General features: G+C 44.0%; 2 protein-coding genes across 4 annotated transcripts in view; both read right to left on the bottom strand.

The window, feature by feature from the left end:
• Nucleotides 1-16,182, bottom strand: part of LGI2 (leucine rich repeat LGI family member 2) — a 52,134-nt gene extending 35,952 nt beyond the window's left edge. The window contains exon 1 of one of the 2 annotated variants that reach the window (XM_073342380.1): nucleotides 16,118-16,182. The gene's annotated coding sequence lies outside the window, so the exon portion shown is untranslated. Of the gene's footprint in view, nucleotides 1-16,044 lie in introns of both variants that reach the window. The other variant, XM_073342379.1, reaches the window with a different exon arrangement.
• A 1,421-nt stretch (nucleotides 16,183-17,603) lies between these two features.
• The window catches only part of SEPSECS (Sep (O-phosphoserine) tRNA:Sec (selenocysteine) tRNA synthase), a 61,073-nt gene continuing 56,839 nt past the window's right edge, over nucleotides 17,604-21,837 (bottom strand). For both annotated transcript variants that reach the window (XR_012158702.1, XR_012158701.1), the window contains exon 12: nucleotides 17,604-17,760. The gene's annotated coding sequence lies outside the window, so the exon portion shown is untranslated. The remainder of the gene's footprint in view (nucleotides 17,761-21,837) is intronic.

Raw genomic sequence — 21,837 nt, 5'->3', positions numbered from 1 at the left:
ATTTAACTTGAATTAACTATGCTAATTAACTCTAGCTACCTACACTGGTAGTCTGAATACTCTACAAACATTTGTTTCAGGAGACAAAGTTTAGCGGTTTACCCTAGGCAAATCAACTTTTATGGAGTATGCAGCCTAGCATACGCAAACATGTTAGTTAACTCAAGTTAATTAGCAATCAATTAACTCAAATCACACCTTTTAGTATAGACATCCCCAAGGTGGATTCCAAGGTCAGCCCCAGTAGATGGTGCACATCTGGAAGTATGAATCCAATAGGAGCTGAGCAGTACAGGGGCCAGTAGGAGCAAGAGGGACTTTTTGCTCCTTGGGGAAGGGATAGCTCAGTGGTCTGAGCATTGGCCTGCTAAACCCAGGGTTGTGAGTTCAATCCTTGTGGGGGCCATTTAGGGATCTAAGGCAAAAATTGGGGACTGGTCCTGCTTTGAGCAGGGGGTTGGACTAGATGACCTCCTGAGGTCCCTTCTAACCCTGAGATTCTATGACTAAGTAACAGAGTGGAAACTAGGAGCAACCATGCACATTTAGCACCTTTAAAAAACAGTCCCCCTAAGTTTCTTTACATTTTTGCACTTAATTTCCTTCTTACTCGTTTAAGACCAAAAAAAAAAAATGGAGGTGAAAATGGAAACAAAAATCCTCTCTTCTTTAGGAAAATGGGTTTAACCAAGGCATCAATAGAGGTCATATAAAACCATGAACTTAGTTCCAAAAAGAAAACCTCTCCTGTGTGTGTGTGTGTGTGTGTGTTAAACTGCAATGTCCTTTCTGCCCATAAGACCTCACCTATGTTACCATCCAGTGACATACGTGGACCTTTCGCAGCAAAATTCAGTAATACTGTATTAAAGCCATTTCTAAAATGAACATTACTGTCCAAATGCCTTGTTTGTTCTTAACCAAGTGTTGACATAAGAACCTAAAATATGGTGTGATACATACACACAAAACACAGTTCCCTCTTTTAAAAAAACGCTTTTCAGATTTAGCGGATGGCTATACTTCACTGAAACCAAGCCACATGTGAAATGTGATGTTATCATTCAACCATTTTGGGATTATCCCTGCACAAAAAAGAACTAGATATTTTTCTACCTATCCATTTTGCTCAAAGTTGGCAAAGTAACTCCTGATTTATGTTTGTACATGAAAGTAGAATCTAGCGCTATGTGCTTAAAGATAGTGTTATCCACTGAAAAGTGAAGCACTCCTAGCAGGTTTATTTCCTTTAAAATCAATGAGATAGAATTACAATTGTACAATTGAAACAAAATGATGAGTTCCTACTCTTAGCTTAGTACAGCACCTCAACAACCCTAGACAGACCTGTGTATGGAATATAGTGGACATACATATAGACTAATATATACCATATATGTGGTGGTCACATTCTCTGATAAGTTGCAGAATCATGTAACAAATTGTAGCATCACGTAATCAACTGCATTTATCATCCAGCCGTCTGACCTCAACTCTGCCCATTAATCTGTCTCCATTTTTTGCACTTTAAACGACAAAATATGTAGAAACCGGACAGGCACATTGGGGCTCCAGAGAACCATGTTTACTAAATGTACACAACATGTAAGGTCTACATGTTCAGGAACTGAGTATCAGCCCTTCAAATAGTCTATGAGTCCTTTGGTGGTGCTCAGAAATTATTTCAAGGGACACCACCCAATTCTTATACAATACACTGTCCAGCTACTCTTACTGGTTTTTGTGTATCTTTTAAGTTTCCTAGCAAATTATGAGCAGTTAAGAATGATAAAAGAAAGAACATATTATTTTGATCAGCTTATAATATTAAGGTCTCAACTGCATAAAAAAAAATAAAGTATAGAGGAGAAAGATATGGAAATTTTAGAAGATTTTTTTTATTCCTCAATGTACTTGCACTGTTAAATCTTTTGTTCGTAAATCATATGCTCTTTGGCTGGAAATTTAAACTATCCAAAGCTTTAAACTGATAGTCTTTAGTAACTATATATATATATATTTTGCTTGGATTTGAGAAAGGAATTAGTAATTATTTCTTCAAACCCTCTGATTAATATATACACTCAGAATAAAATCCCAACCCCAGTGAAGTCAAAACTCCCATTAACTTCAGGAGAGCTAGATTTCACCATCAGTATTTAAGACTTTTTGATAATTTTATTAACAGGTTCTTATTTTTAAACCTTGCTTATTTATGATTAATGGTTTCATGTTATGTAATTTCTGCCAATTTTATCAAAAGAATGATATTCCAATGCCTGGAAGCTGAAAAATTAAGGCTAGAGATAAGATAATTTTCAACAGTGAGGGTATTTAACCATTGGAACAATTTATCAGGGTACGTGGAAGATTCTCCATCACTTTAAATCAAGACTGGATGTTTTTCTAAAACATACACTCTCTCTCATACACAAGATATGGGCTTGATGTAGAAATTTCTGTGTGAAGTTCTCTGGCAGTGAATGTGGATGTTCAGACCAGATGTATATAATGGCACCTTCTGGCCTTAAAATGTATGATTCATGAACAAAAAACCCTAAGGGATTTCTTTGATGGTAAAGTTAGCTGCTTAATTTTCAAGTGGGGTATCACTGGCCTTTTACGAGGCAAGAGGCCAGTGCATCTGTGATTTGTCACTTGGCCCCATTTGGGCTTCAAAGTGGTCATTTGTGCCCTAAAGGGAGGCGACTGGCAAGCGAGAGTTGTCTGAGACCAGGAGAGACAGAGACTGAGACCTGGAGAGTTCGAGCCCGGCCAGAGAGGATTCAGAGATAGGAAGCAGCAAGGAAGAGGAGTTGCTTGGCAGGGAACAGAGTTTGGAAGGCAAGTAGTAACTGTGAGTTGCCAGTGAGGAGCTTGGAGGAAAGCTGTTGGTGAGAACTGACCAAACCTAGGGACCACTGAGGTCTGGAAGCCTCAGGCAGCAGCACCTAGAAAAAGGGGAAAATTCAGCTTGGTTGGAGAAGCTGAGCCTGGAAGCAAGAGGGTGTTGCAAGAGGGTTGATCCTTTGATCAGGTTCTGTGACCCAAGAACCCCTTAATGCCACCTGACAAGAGGCTTACAGGAATGTCCCGATTCTGGTTCGCCAAAGAATGTGAGATCTTAAATGAAAACTGGGGTTGCACTGGTCATTAATATCATTGAGAAATGCATGTACAGACACTATGTAAGGAATTCAGTATGCACATACTGAAAATATGTTCTTAGATTCTGTAACTGGAAAAACAGGTTTTCTAACAGACAGAAGATGTTTACTCCCCTCTGTCTCTGTCGGGATGTTAATTAAGCATTGTCAGCTAACACAACATATACCCATTTACATAGGAGGTCAGCAGGGAAATGTGAGGTCAACAGAGAAGCAGCACACAGGAAAATTTAAGCCTCCAGAGGTTATCCTGTCTCTGAGTACAGACAATGAACTTTATGGATAAAAGCAGAAGGCAAAAAGACACCCCCTTATTGTGCATCTAGGAAGTAAAAAAGTACTGCATTTACCTTCATGAAAACAGGGTCTCATCTTATCTTGACTGAAAAGCTGCAGAAGGCATTGAGTGGGATAATCCTTCTTCAGATAGGAGGGTAACCTGTTAAATTTAGTCTCTAAAAAGCATGTTATAATTTTGTTTTATATGTAACCATTTGTTTCCAATATTCTTACTCCTTCTGAAGATGGTGCCTGGGCCATCGTTACTTGGTCCTTCTCAGGCCTAGTCTGAACTACAAAGTTTGGTTGACCTAAATTGACTAATTTCAACCTAGTTTTGCATGTGTCTACCCCTGCATTTGTCTCCTACCAATGTAAACACCCTGTTACAGTGATGCAGTAACACCACCTCCCTGAATGATGCAGAGCATGGTTGTCCTACTTCTGTAAGTGCAGTGCAAATGTAGATACTGCATTACCTGTGTCGATCCTAACAGTCCTATAGTGGTTGCTCCACAGTGGCCCAGTCCCCGTGACAGTGGTTGCGCCAGTCACAATTTTGGACAACATTGCCCAGGGTCACAGAGATGAGAAGCTGCCTGCCTGCCTGCCCGCCCGCCCTGCCGCCCCTCCCCTCCCCCCCGGCCGGCCCCTCCTAAAACTCCCAGAGTGTTTTTTAAATTCCTTTTTCTGAATGCCCACCTGGGAACGAACACCTACTATCCCACCGCTGTGAACATTTGACCAGGCTGGCTTCACGCACATAGAGCTACTAGACGTGATCCTGCCTGGAGCAGGAAAGAAGTCACAGATCTCCCCTGCCTGTGCGGGGGAGAGATGAGACTGTGTAAGCACAGCTATGGAACAGCCGTAGAAATATCTACAGCTATGTGCAGATTGCACAGAGGATGCTAAAATTGGGGCACAACAGGCATGAGCAGCAGTGCCATATCAGATCAGTGTCCCGTGCTCTCATAGCAGTAAAAGAGAGAGGTTGAGAAGATGTAGGCTTTTCCATTCTTTGTCTTGTTGAATTAGGCAAGGGGAGTCATGCAAAGTACTTTGTTAATCTCAACAGCGATGTCCCTCTTGAGCATTCTCAAGGAAACTTTCATGTAGATACTCTGCAATCCTCTCTCAAACATTAGTGGCCTTGTTTCTTTCCCTGTGATAAGAGACTTCCCCACACCACTCTGATGACTTCTGTTGGCACCATGGCAGTAAACAGGCCAGCAGCATGCACGCCTGGGTGGCTTTGGGATACCAGTAGCAGCTAGGTTTTGTTACCCTCAGGACTGAGAGATCAGCCAAACTTACCACTGCCTGTGAAAATATTACTTGCAGTGTTACTGTAAAGAAGAGCTTTGTGTAACTCCAAAGCTTGTCTCTTTCACAAGCAGATGATGGTCCAATAAGAGATTACGTCCCCACCTTGCGTCTCTGAGAATATTGGAAATATTCAGTGCACATTCTCTCTACTCATAGCCTGGGCCACCCAGCCTCTAAACTTTCCATGCAATTAGCCTTCCCCCCATCCCCCATGCCATACTCACCATGGCTCAAGCTGCAGAGCAGTACTGTATCAAAATTCATACCAGCAGTCAGTAACCCACCCATATTTAAGCTCTGAAGAGGAAGGTACACCAGTTCATAAAAGCATCACAATAACACTACTGTGGCCAGTGAAGAGAGCTGTGTCCCATCTATTGCCCCACCACAGTTTGGGAACCTCATTGCTGAAAATCCATTCATGATTTCCTGCACATTATCAAGAGTCACAGTCCTGTGCAGTAGGATACTCTTAATGGCCTTACGTACTTGGATGACAATGACAATCCACTGTGGATTTTCCAACTCCAAACTGATTTCACAGTGACCTATACCAATCCAGTGTTGCAAGCTTCCAGAGCATGACTGCCACTTACTTCTCCACTATAAATGCAGGTCTCATTCTGGTGGGCTAGAATGAGCTCAGCACACACATCCAACAATGTAGCCTTTCTCATCTGAAAGTTCTGCAAGCTGCAGACACTGCTCACCATCCCAAACCTGCATAACAATGCGATCCCACCAGCCATTGCTCATTTCCTGGGACCAGCAGCAGTGATCCACTGTGTGGAGCTGCTCTGTGAATGCCAGATGCAACTTGGTATTTTTATTTGCTATGTTCATCCAGTAATGGTTGAGCATCTCCTCTTCCTCCTCATCATACAGTTGGCTGTAGTAGTATTCACAGAAGTTCCTCAGACACAGGAGAATCATGCAACTTGTATTAGCAACAGTTATTACAATTGCATTGAGCTCTGCAGGGTCCATGCTTCTGCCAGGGAGATGGCAGAAACCGAAAAGCAGAGCATGGCATTGTGGGAGTTTTATAAATAGTGCAAAAATTCTGAGATGGAACAAACGTTATGGGATGGATAAAGTGACATTGTGGGAACTTGACTCCTAGTTCCCAGAAATCCCTGAGCGAATCACTAGTATCACACAAAGAACTGCAAAAATGTCCCACAAGGTACTGCACCGGATAGCATCACGGGGCACATTGGGAAACTTACCACGGTGCATCACATTTTCCACCCACACAGTTGCTCATGGTGAGTGCACACAGCACAGATGCAAGCAGCTAAGCGTGCATGAGACCAAGCAATAGACAAAAGTCAGCAGCAGTACAGTAACATAACTTACGGAAGAGTCTAACTTCAGTGGTGCAGGATCAGGCCTTGAGTGTACAGCAGATCCAGATGACTTCAATGCCTGACTTTAGGCACTCAGTGTTTACAAATACCACCAAGGGCTGACAGCCCAAACCCCTGGGAGCATTGGAAAAGTCTCCCACAGTGGCTGTAAGTTTGGTTTTAAAATTATCCTTGGTTTAGGGTGACCATATTTCCCTATGCTGGATATGGGATACCTGGTAAAATTACTCATATTCAAGCGAGTTCAACGGCAATCAATCGTACAAATGTTCAAATTAACATCAAGTTGACTGAGCCCCTGTTAAAAAGAAATACTCCATAGTGAATTCTTTTTATTTACCTTCTTATCTTTAAGATTCACATGGGGCGGCGGCGGGGGGTGACACACACACTCCCATACACCTCTCTCACACAGAGGATGTGATCAACAGACCTGACCCTCCCTGCCCAAAGCTTTCTGCCCTCTATGCCTGGCTGGGCCCCTGGGATGGATATGCCTCTCCTGGTACCTGATCTTCCTGAGGCAACATGTGGGGGGCACGCAGGGTCACATGCCCCGCTCCCCAGATTTCTGCCAGGGTTCACACCAGTATGTGGCCAGCAGCAGCCTTTTGGCATTGGGTGGGAGGGAAGGGAGCTGCTTCCAGCTGCAGGGGATGGGGCGGGGAAGGGATGACCTGACCTGTGTCTTTGCAGAGCACATCTCTCCCCCTCCTCACCACTCCTGCGTGGCTGGAAGCAACTTGTCCCTTCCTACCTGCACAACGTCAAAAGACAGCTAACACCTCCAGGCTGCTGCTGGGCACCGAGGTAACCCAGCCACCTCCTGTCCCCCGGCTACAGCACGGGCAGGAAGGGGTTAAGCTCTAAGGATGCATTGTGCACTCCTGCCCAGGGAACCTGACTGCAGGGGCTTCCGCGAACCTGGCCAGAGAGGTGGCTCAACAGAGGAGGGCTCCTAGGGGACGAAGCAGCCCCGTGCTTCCTGGGAGCAGGACCTGGGTGGGAGGCAGCGAAGAGGGTGCAAAACCCCTACCCTGATGCTGTGGAGCCTGCAGTTTTGGGGCATGAACAGACGGGAAATCGCTCTCCCCTCATCACTCCAGAGCTTAGCTTCCCCATGCCAATGGGCACCAGGTTTGTATAATTTTTGGTGGTGCCCAGAACGGGTCCAAGCAGAGCCGTGCTGTCCCTAGGATGGAGCAGGGCGACCACCCCGGGCCCCACATTGTGGGGGACCCTGTGCTTCAGGGGACGCAGGGTCCAGAGCGGTCTGGAGGGTTAGTGGGGGACCTGGGACTAGCAGCAGCGAGTAACCTGACTCCAGCCTACTCCGCCCTGCCCCCAGGAGCTCCTGACGTCACTTGGGGGAGGAGGCAGAAGCTGGAAAGAAGTGAGGCGGGGGCTTGGGGGAAGGGGTGAAGTGGGGGGGGGAAGGGGGTGGAGCAGGGGTGGGTACTGCCAGTACTGATGGAGAGGAAGACAGAAAATACAGGACAAATTTTCCCTTTTTTTAAAAAAAAGACAGGACACCTGCAGGAGGGCTTAAATATGGGACTGTCCCTTTAAAACTGGGATGTCTGGTCACCCTACCTTGCTCTTTGTGAAAAAATGTCAGTTTGAAATTTTTCAACCAGCTCTACTGGTCTGTTCACCCTGCTTGGCAGCCAAATGAGGGACACAGCATCGTGTTTTTAACTCTGGAATTGTTGATACATACACTCAACCTTAACTCCATGGTAATACAGGTTTTTGGTTTGGGAAATATGGGCTATGAATACGGTATGGCAGACGCAGCAATACAAATCATGACCCACAAAAGGGGCTGAGTTGTGGATGCAAGACCTCCTAACTTCCCGTGGCTATAGTGGGATGCAGTGCCATTCAGGTTTGGCTCATCTGCAGATGGAGATGGAGGGGGTGGCTGGGCCAAACCTGAGTGGCGCTGTAGCCACGTGTATCAGGTTGCAATGCCACTTGGTTTCGGGGCCCTCTCGAACAGGAGGCCTTGGGCAAACTATCCCTTTTGCCCCTCCTCTGGGCAACCCTGAATGCAGGAAATATTCCCTTCTACTGGGACAGGAGGCTTGGGGCAGTGACCTGAAACCCGGGATTGTCTGGGACAGTGGTATTGTGAATAGGAACTGAAACTTTGAATTTCATTACTTCCATGTGTTTAAACTCCCAAGAATAGTATTGAATTATTTCAGGGGGTGGGGGGTTACATCACATATATACACAGTATATATTTACACACCTACCTGCCCAGAAAGTCTGTATTTTCTCTAGCATTTATATAGCAAGTGTATGCTTTATAAACCTTAGTGTTTTGCAGTGCTTCAGTGTAATCTGTTTCATTCAGTAGTTACTCTTGCTCAGGAAGTGCACAACAGTCACCACTGTTCCAAATATAGTCTGCCAGGTAAACTGTAGCAAAAGCTCATTTGAATTCAGCACCCTGTGTCAAAGTGATAAGAAGCCAAATACTCCTAGGAAACGGCATAAATGAAATATGGCATGCAGGCAGCAAGATATTTATAGAAACAAAATATCAGCATTTTCCACACATGTACACAAAGCAACTTCAGTCTTTTCATAGGGAAAAAAAAAAAAGCTGCACTGGCACTCACTTATCCATTTCCCTGCAGTCACGTATTTTGGCTGGAAAGCAATGACAATGTGGAAAACCTCCAGGTCCTTGCAGATTAAAGATCAATGGCTACATAAAATAGAGGCTATCATATTTTTACTCCTAACATGTCTTGGTAATAAAAATGTTGTTTTATTAAATAAGGTGAAAATCTTGCTGGGAGATGGGTTTATGTTCCTGCCCTTACTCTCAGCACTCGGAGCAAAAATCTTCCCTAGCTTGTTGTTTTCTGTTATGTTAGATCACAGTTCCCACAGAGGACAGCTCGCTTACTTACCAGATCAGCGGTTGTGGGTCACCAGTGTGGTAAAATGATAACAGATGTTTGGCTGCGTGTGTGTGTTCCCTCTGTGTGCTGCCCCAGCCCTGCGCAGACAGCTGGCACAGCAGACCTCAAGCAAACCACCCAATAACCACAAGATCCGTTAAGGGACAAAGGCACCCATCCAGGTTTATTGTCAACACAGCACGGTATTAGTATCCAGCAAACTCTACCGGACCACTAATACATGTATGCCATAACAATGGACCAACTCAGTAAATGGCAGAACAAAAATACTCCCTCTGAAATACATTTTTATACCCCCATACAAAGAAGTTAATACTTCCCTTCTAGCATAGTTAGTTACTGCCCCCTAACATGGTAAGTTATTATCCATCACCTTGTACATGTTGATTAAATTAAAACATCTCTATTACGTACTGTCATCCTGACCTTATCTTTTAGGAGGGTCAATGTGTTCCTGTTACTTTTGGGGAATGTTTCTGTACCATACTTAAAATCAGGATGTTCTGGTACCACTTAATATCACAATGTGTTTGCATAAGTACACCGTAACTAGCACTTCTTAGGAATGTGTATTTCTGCAATATCAGCCCTGTTCTTGCCAGATTCTGTGAGCAGGTCCTGTCTCATACCAGGCCTCTGATAAAAGGGCTTATGTTTCAGGCGCTCTTCCTACTACAGGGAGAAAAAATTATATGTGCATTTGAGTAATTTGGGCCTCTGGATTAATTAGCTGATGTTTGTAAAGTGCTATATGGGGGCTTATGTATTAGAAAACAATATCGCTACCTCTCCCCTCCCACAGTTGAAAAATAAACTGTATTTGGTAGAGGCTTTATTCTGGAATTTAAAACCATGATCCTATTTTGTGTGAGTGCACTCTGCCCCAGAGGCAGTCTCCAGACATATTCTAGCTAAATGCATTCTGGCCAACTGCGTCAGAATGCCTCTGCAGCACAGGGGGAGCCCATGCCAGAGCAGGAACTTTTAAAAGGATTAAATGTTTGCTTTCCCCTTGTGCCGGGCCTACTACATTGGCTGGGGCAGGGGAAGAGGTGAGGGCAGAACTCCAGCCCCTTTAGACTGTTTAGCACAGCTACCTGCACTAGATACCACCTATCTTTGTGTAGATCTGCACCTGCAGTTGATCTTTAATCTCCTAACATAGTCTGAAGACATTAACCAAAGAAAAAATGAAAGCAACGAAATCAACAAACAGCCAAGATATAAAAAAATGTGCGTTGTCCTACAAGATGCTTTAAATACAAAATGGAATCTAAGGACTTGTCTATGTTAGAAAAGTTCACAGGTTTAACTAAATTGCCATAATTAAACTTGTTCAAACATCTGCTTTGACTTTGTTATCATTAGAGTGCCTAACTACCTACCAGTTATATAAAGATTAAATAGGATAACAAACAGGTTCCTACTTAGTGCTCAGTAGGTGTTCATGAATTACAAAGTAAAAAACACAGCTCAAACCACCAGTCAACTCTTTAACCACACAATAAATACTGTATTGCAGGAGTTACCAGTTGGCTGTTACATATAGCTTTACAAGTTCTTTAATTTACCATTTAAGCATTGCTCAGTCTTTGAACAATGCTGCATTGTTGTTAGTTTTATGAGGTATTTTCTTCTGTAGAAAGCATTGCCAGAAGCAAGGGAGTTTGCTCACTGCCTTAATATCTCTAATTAGAGTCAGTTTGTGGCACAGAGTTGCTCCTGGATACTGGACATTGGTATTTTGTCCAAGATTCCTGAAAAAGAGTATTTCCAGTGTGCTGTTTAGCCACTGCTGTTCAAGGACTGGTTATACAGTGTAAAATAAAGAAGTTGCACAGACTGCACATCATTGATTTCTCCTCCAACAAGAAAGTCAACTTCAGAGCCCTCACATGTGCTACTGCTTGGCAAAGGGGCAACAACATGTAAAACCCTTAAGGAAACTCAGATAAATAGATTAAGGAGAAAATAACTGATCGAGTTATAAGTGCCTCTAGGCCTGATCCTGACATTGCTGTCAGTTAGGAGCATTTCCACTGCAACACTGGAGCTATGTTGTTGTAAAACCTGTGGGAGACAAAAAGCTCAGGATCCCAGTCCTCACTCACAAAACCATGGTCAGATCTAAAGCTCATTGAAGTTAATGGATAGACTCCAATGGGCTTTGGACCAGGCTCTAAGGGGACTGACCTCCCAGCCAAAGGGGATTTAGTGTTTTCAATTCATGCATCTTTTTTCAGATTTCTATTTCCCTCACTAGGAATCTTGACTACCTGTTAGCACCCATAAATCACAGAGATGAGATAACGAAAACCATTTTATCAAAAAGTCTTTTACATAGTAAGTTAACTTACTTTCACCCATTCACAAGTTCACGAGTCATAGTTGGTGCTTTATTGTTATATTTTTCACTTAAATAAAAGACAGAGAAGGAAAGTAACCCTAATTATCATTACAAGGACTATAGTCTGAATTAAAATCCCTACACAAAATATCCAGTAGAATTTGAAGATTGTGATGACTGACGAATTACTATTCCCCCCGAGTTTAAGTCTTTTAAGAAGAGGGCTGAGTAGAAATCTTAAATCCTGGGAAAATAGACCATTTACTTATTGAGTAAAAGCCCCATTATGAAACGTACTATAGTGAAAATATGCTCAGTGGTAAATCTACTGCTTTCTCCGAGGGAGTGCTGACATTTTCTGTACTGGATGAAAGAAGCGAAGCTCAGCAGGGCTCTTCCAAATGCTCATATATATATATATGTACCCCCAGTGTCACAGCTACAGAAGATCTAAGTATGCAGACCTCATCAGTGGAAACATGGCTCAACTCCCTTTCTTATCTAGTAGTCATTTACACTTCATGACAACTCCACGGGTCCCCAAAACAACTGTATCTGCAACACTGACAGCTGAAAAAATACAGAGCCTAATGCTCCTCATCTACTCAGGAGTAATTCCATGGATTTCAGCTGAGTTACTCCTGATTTACCCCAGTGTAGCTGGAACGATAATTAGACCCACAGTATCTGCTAGCTGCAGGAGCATGTCATACTGAACTAGAGAGTCAATGAAAACATGGAGTCTATCAGTTTGAATTCCGGACCCAATGAACTCAAAGAGTATTTGGGTTTAAGTCAAAAGACTGTAGCCACCAGAGTTATCATACATCCTAGCATCATTTTGCCTTTCCTAGAGATGCTATATTCTGTGTAGCTTCATTTCCTTACATTTTCCCTCCACTTTCCAAAATAAAGAAAAATTTATTTTTGTGAAGATAATTTGGAGTGAATGATTATATTAGACCAAGTGCACACCATTATTATGGCAAGGGAAACACCAACAAGTACTCAAGGATTTTGAATAGGGACAACAGTACCTGGCTGGATTTGCAGCTAAAGCCATGGGCATGGGAATCTCATTCCCAAAAGATATTGCCAGGATGCTGGCTGCAGCCAACTGGAGTAAAGGGAAAGCCCAATGACCAAGGGACAAGGCAACTTGGTGCGGGGCAGGAGGTGAGAAGGTAACCATAGCAAAGAAGTAGTTCCAAAAGTGGCTCTACCGACATTGATAGCATGGGTTGGAAGGGAACAACTTATCATGCAAGGAAGTAGGGTTGAAGGAAGATCCTCGTGGAGGAGCACTTGTTGGAGGAGAAAGAGGTGTATGTAATATTGACTTTAATAATTGTTAGCACAATTCATTGGTGAAGCTGTAGATTGGAAAATGTTGTTTGCTTATTCCCAAGTAAGCCTATGAAAAGAGAAGAGAAAGGTATTGCTGCTATGATCTGTTAACAGTGACAAGTTATAATGTATGCGTCATGCCCCTGCGTATCTCAAGACTGTAGGTTCTACTTCAGGGCAGAACTGTTCAATAATAGGGAATTTAACCCAGTGTCAGCTAGGGCTCTAATTCCTTAGACACACCAGTTAATCACATGGCTTATTAACTTCCTAGGCTTTTGCCAGCCTCAGTATACAGTTTAAACAATACTCTTGGGATCCTCAGTACATCTTGACACCAAGTAAGTGAACCTCTGTGATATTGGGCCCTTTTACTTTAATGTCACAGAAAATCCAAGTTCCTCTGTTCCAAAGAGACCAGACACATACCACTGGTCAAATCCTCTTTAGATCTCCCTCCTGTATCCAATTGGGCAACAGTCAGTCCAATCCTGAAATAAACTTACGTAGGCTTTATATATTGAATGAAAATGAAGGAGGAGATATTTTCACAATGCTAAAAATACTAAAGACTCAGATAGGCAAAGTCTATTATCTTATCAAATTTCTGTTCACCGTAACAAGGTCTTATAGTTCAGCTTCTGAGGCTTACCCCAGCTGTGGCATTGTGACACTTGGTACTTCAGAATAGCACACTGTAACCCCCACAATCACCACTTGTAAATGGTTATGATATTTTGTACAAAGAATGCCTTTTAAGGTATCCTCTGAAAAATCATGATTCGCCGAAACTCACTGTTCTGTCAAAATATGTATAGCATCATTGTATATTGAGTTATGAGATTTTGCTATATGGTTGTTATTGAAATACAGTATGTTGAGAGTCTGGGGGATGCTCACAGATACTTCTCCAGTGGCAACAAAGTGGGTGACCCACACCCAGACTGGTGTTAAGTGACTATCACCAGCCATTGACCACTAGGGGAATTATAAATATGAGATTTACAATTCAATAAAAGACAGTTGCTCAAGCTCTGCACTATGGGGGATTGCTCAACTCTGTAACTCATAAAGGTATCAGGATATGTGATGCTTAACTCCATGGTGTGAGCCAATATTTGTCCAGGCACATGAACTGAGAGTCTAAAATAAGGGACAATGACACCATGAGTTTACCTCTCTCTTCCCCCACCTACTCTGAAGGCAACAAAAACGTTTGGAAGAAAAGACTTTGAACTGGGGAGATTGGTCCCAGGCTGAGCAGGGAATTCAGCCTGTGTATTAAGAACTGTGAACTGTTTGCAATGCCTAGTGGGCTGAGAAAAACTGCTTGATTCAAATCTTGCTTAGTCTGATAACGTTTAGGATTTAAACCGTGATTTTACCTTTTATTTCTCATGTAACCAACTCTGACCTCTATGCCTAACACTTATAATCATTTAAAATTTATCTTTCTGTAGTTAATAAACTTATTTTAATGTTTTATCTTTACCAGTAAATTTGTCTAAAGTGTTTAGGGAATCTGCTCAGATTATAAAAGGTTGGGGCATGTCCACCATCCTTTTCTGAAGTAGCAAACTAATTAATGAGCTTGCACTGATCAAGAAGGTCTGGAACAGTGTAAGATTGTACATTTCTGGTATGCAAGGCTGGTGCTGGGCAGATTTGCTGGTATCTCACTGTGTATAGTTCATGAGAGGCTGTGAGAGCCTGTATGTAACTTTGGGTGTGCCTTCGTGTGCTAATGGCTATGTGACAGCGAAGCCTGAAGGGGCTGCTGGTCACTAGCAGAGCAATGTGAGAGGTACTCTGATCCAGAGAGGTAAAGGGGACACAGTGGTCCCACAGTCCAGGTTGTACCCTGGGGGTTGTCACAGGTATCTCGAGGTCCTTCACCTGGAAGACAAAGTCCTTCCCTTTAAAGATCCAATCTGGTAAAAAGAACCTTGTTTCCTTCTGCTAGGCAGCTTTTATCCATAATCCTGCCATGTGACCATTCTGACTCTAGGGTTCACAGGGGACTGGGGGGAGGTCCATGAGCCAATTCTTTGGTGAAGTAATCCTGTGCGATTCCTCCCTGGGTGGGTGTTTCCCCTTCTACACTGTCCTCTAAACTGGTTCTACCTGCTGTGTTGAGAATCAAGGCATTTCCTTTGGACCTGAGGCTTTTTAATGCTTATTAACTGACCACTCTCTCCTGCAAAGGGGTGTAGCCATTTCTGTGGGCAAAACTCAGCAATGATTAATGGCTCATTATTATGAGGTCTGTGCCAGCCATATGGAAGTTATGTAACACACAGGTACAGATATTACTCTTAACACGAGAAATGGAGAGATTAGCACATGAGTATTACAGTCATTCAGTCACCAGCATTTAGGAAAATCCAAACACTATTGCATTTTACTGCAATTTTAACAACTTAATAATGTTCTACCAGCATTAAGCCTGACAGACTCTTAGTTGATACGTAGACCTAGACTCAGTTTGCCTAAGTCCACAAAGTCAGAAGTTTGTAAAGATGGGATTCTCTCTTTGCACTCTATTAATAATGCATCTTGGATTGATTTTAAATAAGACAAACAGCACTGGGGAAATATGTAGTCTTGAATGTAACAGACAAAGACCCAGTTTGAGATCTGATCCTGACTTCAATTAGAGCAAGAGAAAGCACAGAGAGGAAGAATGCTACTCTTATGTCTATTAATTTTGTTAATGTGTTTGCAAAGGACTTACTTGCTTAAACATTACAATGTAGAAAACAAAAATAAATATCTATGTAACCCTTCTGCCAGGCCAAGTTGATAGCAGCAAGGGCCGGGTTCAATACACAGGGGTTCCCTCTCATTAAAGCAAATGCAAAACTGGCTCGAGCCCCCACCCAGTGACCTGGGAAAATCTTACACACCCCCTGGGCGCCTCAAGGAGGCAATACTTCCCCTCTCGCAAGCACAGAGTCTTGGTGTAGTAGAGAATCTTTAATAACATGAGGCAAACAACATCAGCATTAAATTGGGGAAACACCACAACTAGTGTTCATTAACCAAACCATGAACACTGACCCACCCCAGAAAATTTGGGCCACATCCTTTCCCTCAGGCTCTTGAGTCCCAGAAACCAAACGTCTCTTGAGTCCAGCAATCCACAAATCACCCAAAGTCCAAAAAAAGTCCAGCCCCGGAGTTCAAAAGTTCACCTGCAGAGTGTTACTCCCCAATCTGGCTAAAATGTGCCTGGGTGTGGGGGAAAGAGGTAAGGGGCACCTTACGTGTCCTGAAGCTGACTGCCCCACAGGGCTCTGCTCCGCTCCACCACGACCGGCTCCGCTCTGCACAGCTCACCGTCTCACGACCGGCTCCGCTCAGCTCGCCGTCTCACGAACACACCGCTGTCTCACGACCGGCTCCGGACAGCTCGCCGTCTCACGAACACACCGCTGTCTCACGACCGGCTCCGCTCAGCTCGCCGTCTCACGAACACACCGCTGTCTCACGACCGGCTCCACTGCACACTAGATCTTCCGGCTCCCCACTACTTGACACAGTGCTCAGTGATTTCAGCTCTCAGTGATTTCAGCTCATAGTAGTGGGAGCCTTAGTGCTGGTGCACTATAAGGCTGAAGTGAATTCAGCACAGTACCTGTAACAAAACTCTTAATAGACCCAAAATTAGCTCTGACATTCCACAGTGGAGAGAGACAGAGGTGCAATTGGTGCTTCAGGCCCTCACAAAGGAGCCTACACCACCAGGCACTAATACCTGTCTCAAGTCTCTCTCAATTCACAGAGTTTTGGAACCCATGTCCCTTGCCTAGTGAGTGCTACTCAGTTGATGGTGAGTCCTCCATCATAACAAAAAGGCCAAGTACAGTTCCAAGCACAGTTCCCATAATCAGGGTACTAACAATTTATTCTTCCCGCCCCAATAACAGAGACACTGGGGATCCCACAGCAGCCAAAGTGACGATTTGGGCAGTTATGGCCTCATTCTAGGCGGGGTGGGTGTGCCTATGCAAATGAGATCAGCCCCTGAAGTTCTTTTCCACAACTTGCCACACCTCACCACCAGATGTCAGGGTGGAGCCCACCCTGTCTCTGCTTACATCCTCCCCCCAGCTGAGAATTTGGCATCCCGACAAATCATACTCCCTTTATACCAACTCATTGATTTCCTCCAAAAGGCCTCAGAAAGCCCACTTTGGCTTCCACAATCCTGTGTGCTAAATGTATTGGCTCCTCACTAGTCACCCCAGGTGCATCATAAGTTAACCGTTTTACTGGTCTTATCACCCTGTCTCGTCTATTGAGAATCTCGGTTGCCGAGGTAAGGGGAACGTCCTCTTGATTGATGGATGGAGAGGCTTCCTTTGAGGGTCTCTTGGCTACTGGCGTAGGCCCCTGCACTCCTAGTTCTAACGCGGGAGGGTCCAAGGTGCCCAGGACATCCTCTACCTGAGTGTCTCCACTGGCCAATAACCTGTGTGTGTCATCACACGGGGGTCTCATCAGCGGCACAGGGGTGTCAGAAAGGGGCCTAAATAATTCCGCCATAGGGTTTAGGGTGGAAAAGGGAGAACTCTCATTTGGTTCAGCTGGTCGAGACTGAAATCTTGTCTCCATCCCAGGATACACCAGGGTTGTGTCTTCCTCCTCAGACTCACTCTCAGATGTGCAGAATAGGGGTAAGTTAGCTGCAGGAGGCTCACTGTCTCACGACCGGCTCCGCTCAGCTCGCCGTCTCACGACCGGCTCCGGACAGCTCGCCGTCTCACGAACACACCGCTGTCTCACGACCGGCTCCGCTCAGCTCGCCGTCTCACAAACACACCGCTGTCTCACGACCGGCTCCACTGCACACTAGATCTTCCGGCTCCCCACTACTTGACACAGTGCTCAGTGATTTCAGCTCTCAGTGATTTCAGCTCATAGTAGTGGGAGCCTTAGTGCTGGTGCACTATAAGGCTGAAGTGAATTCAGCACAGTACCTGTAACAAAACTCTTAATAGACCCAAAATTAGCTCTGACATTCCACAGTGGAGAGAGACAGAGGTGCAATTGGTGCTTCAGGCCCTCACAAAGGGGCCTACACCACCAGGCACTAATACCTGTCTCAAGTCTCTCTCAATTCACAGAGTTTTGGAACCCATGTCCCTTGCCTAGTGAGTGCTACTCAGTTGATGGTGAGTCCTCCATCATAACAAAAAGGCCAAGTACAGTTCCAAGCACAGTTCCCATAATCAGGGTACTAACAATTTATTCTTCCCGCCCCAATAACAGAGACACTGGGGATCCCACAGCAGCCAAAGTGACGATTTGGGCAGTTATGGCCTCATTCTAGGCGGGGTGGGTGTGCCTATGCAAATGAGATCAGCCCCTGAAGTTCTTTTCCACAACTTGCCACACCTCACCACCAGATGTCAGGGTGGAGCCCACCCTGTCTCTGCTTAGCCCACCCTGTCTCTGCTTACATCTATAATACAAAGACTTATGCTTCCTTCCCAAAGCTGACTCAATTGGTCAAAATATAAATTGCATTTGGTATTTGCCCACCATAGGTAATCATTTAACCAATGAGACTGTCCTACATGTATCAATCCATCTCTTCAGGAAAAGCCTAGGAATACAGATGTCTAGGACTCCTGAGAGATTTTTAGATTAAGGTTTTATAAATGATAGATGATAAATGATATAATGCTCCTGAGGGTCATTTAGACATAGCTTCAGTTTCTTTGTATTTAAAGCTCAATGTGCTTACTTAGTATCATTAATAATAATAAACTTTTATTACAGCAGCGCCTACAGACCAACCAAGAACAAGGCATCGTTGTGGTAGTCACCGTACAAGCACAGAGTAATAGATGGCTCCTGCCCTGAAGTGCTTACCGATAAATATCGTACTTGTTCATTTGACTGTATGTTACCTTGTTATTTTTTGTAAGAAGTTAGAGGAAAATGAAATTCCTGCTAGAGAATCCTACTTATGGAAACCCAGCAAGAATGTGAGAGGATTGTTGGGAAATATTGTTAGGGTTGTATTAAGGCCTACAGTTAAAGTGTTCCATCTTTGCTTCACTTGGATTGATTCCTCTTTGCTTGACAAATTGCACTCGGAATGCTCCGACTGATTTGCAGTTCAAACAAGTGTTAATTTTAGTGTAAGAAGCCTCTGTGAAGAGGCTTTAATTAATGTCTGTCAGAAACCACAGTCCTCAAGCAACATAGTGCTGAGCACCTGCAGCTCCCATTGGCTTTAGCAGAAGATACTTTGGGGGGTGCACTTCTTAGGGTCAGGCCCTATTTCCACAGACTTTATTAGTGCGCAATTGGATTGTTTGAAGGAGCTCACAACTGCCAGTCCTTTATCTCATACCTTTGTTAGCTTTCTTTCATCTAAAACCCGGCTAAATAAAGGGCACAAGCAACAGTGAACAATTCTGTTGGGACTTGTTTGTTCATGGTCTGCCAGTGGAAGTAATCAATATTCTACTTATGTTACACTCCATTTATGATCACAACTTTACCTGAAATGCAGAGCGCACATTTTATGTGTCTCTCTACAGTATGCATGTATATTGTTTACAAGGCTTGGAAGAAAGATTGGCCTTTGGAGGTTTCTTCATGTTTGATGTCTTTTGAATGTTATTTTTTGTTATTTTCATATGCCTTAGAAAATGTCAGGGCTACATGGTGATATTTTAAAGGTTCTTCTCTGTTACAGCTATTTGTTTCAAAAGTGAAATCTCAGAGAAAATCTTTGGGTGTGGTTGGAACCAGAATCATTTAAATGCTCTGATTTTGTGGCATTAGATTTTCTAAGAAAACTGTTCGAACTGAGCATAAATTGTTAGTAGCTGCCTATTTTATTTCCCCAGAAGCATTTCTTAGGGAATGTCCTCTCTTGTGTGTTCATGCAAGTTGTATGTCTTCTGTGGCTTAAACCCATGAGCGGCAGGTACCGAAGGCAGGGAAAGGCTCCACCCCCAGACCCCTTCCTGCTTCCCAGCACCGTGCTGTGGGGGATTCTTCCCCCCATGGCCAGGTCCCAGGCTCAGGCTGGGGCTAATAGGGGCCAGCCTGCGCTCCGGGGCTGGGGGAGAGGGGTCACGCCACCTGCCTGGCGCACGGGGGGGTGGGGGGCAGGACGGCCTGGGGGGGAGGGGCTGGCAGCCACGTGGGGGGGCCTCTGGTCTTCGATGGGAGGGAAGGGGCCTCAGGCTAAAGGGGCGGGCTGGGCCAGGGGTTAGCTACCCAAGCATAGGGCTCACCCGCGGCCCATGCTTAAACCTTTGCAGTGAAATTGAAAGTGGAGCTCCATGCAGCTCTATATTTAAAGGGAAATCAACACCAGTGCACTAGAAAACAGATTACTCTCCAACGAAGAATATATATGTATGTTGTTCTGGACTCCCTAACCTGTCAAACTTGGAAGAGGAAGATCTACTATGAGCTTCAGCCGGATAGAAAATGAATGAGTTGGGTTCTGATGAAATGGTAGTATTGGAAATGTTCACTGTCAAAATGTTATTTCCAATTGGTTACATCTTGAGAAAGGAACGATTCCTCTGAAGAACTTATATGATCTAACAATACCTCTATTCCTCACAGATGAGTTGTTTGGCTAACTTTACAGGAGCTGTATGAGCATTGCTGAGACCAAAGAGTTAAACTGCATAACGGACAAGGGGTCATTCAAATAATATTGCAGGCATTCTTTAGGTTCTCATGAAAAGGGCCTAATGGCAGCAGTGGAAGCAGACATATTCTGTTTGTGCATATCCAGAGAACAGGTAGCTGTAGGGTTAATGGCAGTGTCGTATTACCCACATTGATCATCCTGAGCCAGAGGGAATTCACAAGGTTATGCATTTTCCATTGTCCATTTTGTCCTGGGCCTACACTGACATAGCCAAAGGGACTAGTTATAGTGTAAAGCATGAGATTGGGAGTCAAACACTCCTGTATTTTACTCCCATCTCTGCTACACCCTGCCTTTGGCTTTGTACTTATTATCCTATTGCAAACCTTATTTAGTTCTGCCTCACATCACTCTATGAAGTAGATAAATATAATTACCCTAATTTTAGAAATGCAGAAACTGGAAAACTGAGAAGTTAAATCATTTGCCTGAGGTCATCCAGCAAGTAAATACCAGCACCAGTATAGCATGCGAGTGTCCTGATGCCCGGACTCATGCCTAACCTACTAGACCACAGTGTTCCCTCAGGCTCATCACACACTTTCTAAGCCAGAATCTCAGCTGGTGTAAATTGACTTCAATGGAGTGATGCCAGTTTACACCAGCTGAGGATCTTGTCATTTGTGGCTCAGTTTCCTGTCATAATATATCCTTAGCACTACACAGAAGTGCTAAGGGGAATAATGTTCCCAAACCAGTTCACTGCAGTCCACCAGCAAGCGTTCCATGGGCTAACAGTGACCCACTGACCACAGTTTGAGGCCTGTGTTGCACTAGACAAACATGCAGCTTGTCCAGGAGGGGACACACTCCCCATACAAATGGACACAGACTCCTTCCACCTAAGGTTAGATGTTTACAAGTGCACATTTTCAAGAAAAAAAATTGCTTCTCTGTTTTTTGCATACTTCAACACAAAAAATGTCCATTTTCCTGAAATCTTGTAAAACCAAATACTTATGGGGCTTCAAGATCACATGAAATGAAATGGCAGAATGTTTCAGGCATTTTTTTGAAAACCATTTTGGGGGTCTGTTTTGCCCATTTCTGATATCAAACACTGGGAGTTCAGAGGCCTTTCTGAAAGGCCAAACTAAATAAGACACTCATTGATACTAGCAACTTATCTGAATTTGAACCAGTGGCCTGACGGTCACCCTGAGATACTGAGTTTCTTCACACCTGCACCAAACAGAAAATATAATGGTATAATCAATCTGTTGATCTAGGTACTGTGACAAAGTTCCTCCTCTGCCTTGGTGGGTCCTGCGCTTATTGGCAGATTTGCTCGCCTCAGAGGTTCATGGCAGCCCTCAGTTTGGCCACTTTCGTGACTCAAATCTGCCGTTCACTCAGTTAGCCTCAT

The sequence above is a fragment of the Lepidochelys kempii genome, chromosome 4, assembly GCF_965140265.1.
Source record: "Lepidochelys kempii isolate rLepKem1 chromosome 4, rLepKem1.hap2, whole genome shotgun sequence".
Classification (NCBI taxonomy): domain Eukaryota; kingdom Metazoa; phylum Chordata; order Testudines; family Cheloniidae; genus Lepidochelys; species Lepidochelys kempii.
This window is presented reverse-complemented; position numbering and strand designations above follow the sequence as displayed.